Below are 738 nucleotides of genomic sequence, written 5' to 3'. Positions count from 1 at the left end.
TAGTAGTGTGTAGTAGTACGTCGTAGTAGTGTGTAGTCGTAGTAGTAGTAGTAGTAGTAGTAGTACGTACGTACGTACGTACGTAGTACGTACGTACGTACGTACGTACGTACGTACGTACGTACGTACGTACGTACGTACGTACGTACGTACGTACGTACGTAACGTACGTACGTACGTACGTACGTACGTACGTACGTACGTACGTACGTACGTACGTACGTACGTACGTAGTACGTACGTACGTACGTACGTACGTACGTACGTACGTAGTAGTAGTACGTAGTGTGTGTGTGTGTGTGTGTGTGTGTGTGTGTGTGTGTGTGTGTGTGTGTGTGTGTGTGTGTGTGTGTGTGTGTGTGTGTGTGTGTGTGTGCGCGCGTGTGCACGTGTGCGTGTATGTGTGTGCGTGTCGGGGGGTTAGGCAATTAAATGAGCCTGTTATCATCACTCACACATTCAGGGACAGGTTGACTCTTTATAAAGCTCTCACGGCCCAGCGCATTACTCTGTCAATGTATGTAAATCTTTCTGATAACTGCTACTAGCTTTTTGTGTGTGTGATTAAAAACACACGTACACAATAAATCTCTCCCGAACACACACACACACACGCAACAAATACTGCTTTTCTTTCCAAAAGGTTGACATGAGAGGTGGTCCTTCTAACATCTTGATGATTGAGGTTAGGAGTAAAGCTCATCGCCAACACAGAGTGATTACATTAGTCTTCCTAAA

This window comes from Notothenia coriiceps, unplaced genomic scaffold (genome assembly GCF_000735185.1).
Source record: "Notothenia coriiceps isolate Sejong01 unplaced genomic scaffold, NC01 NC01_scaffold00037244, whole genome shotgun sequence".
NCBI classification, from domain to species: domain Eukaryota; kingdom Metazoa; phylum Chordata; class Actinopteri; order Perciformes; family Nototheniidae; genus Notothenia; species Notothenia coriiceps.
Note: the sequence above shows the minus strand (reverse complement) of the source record.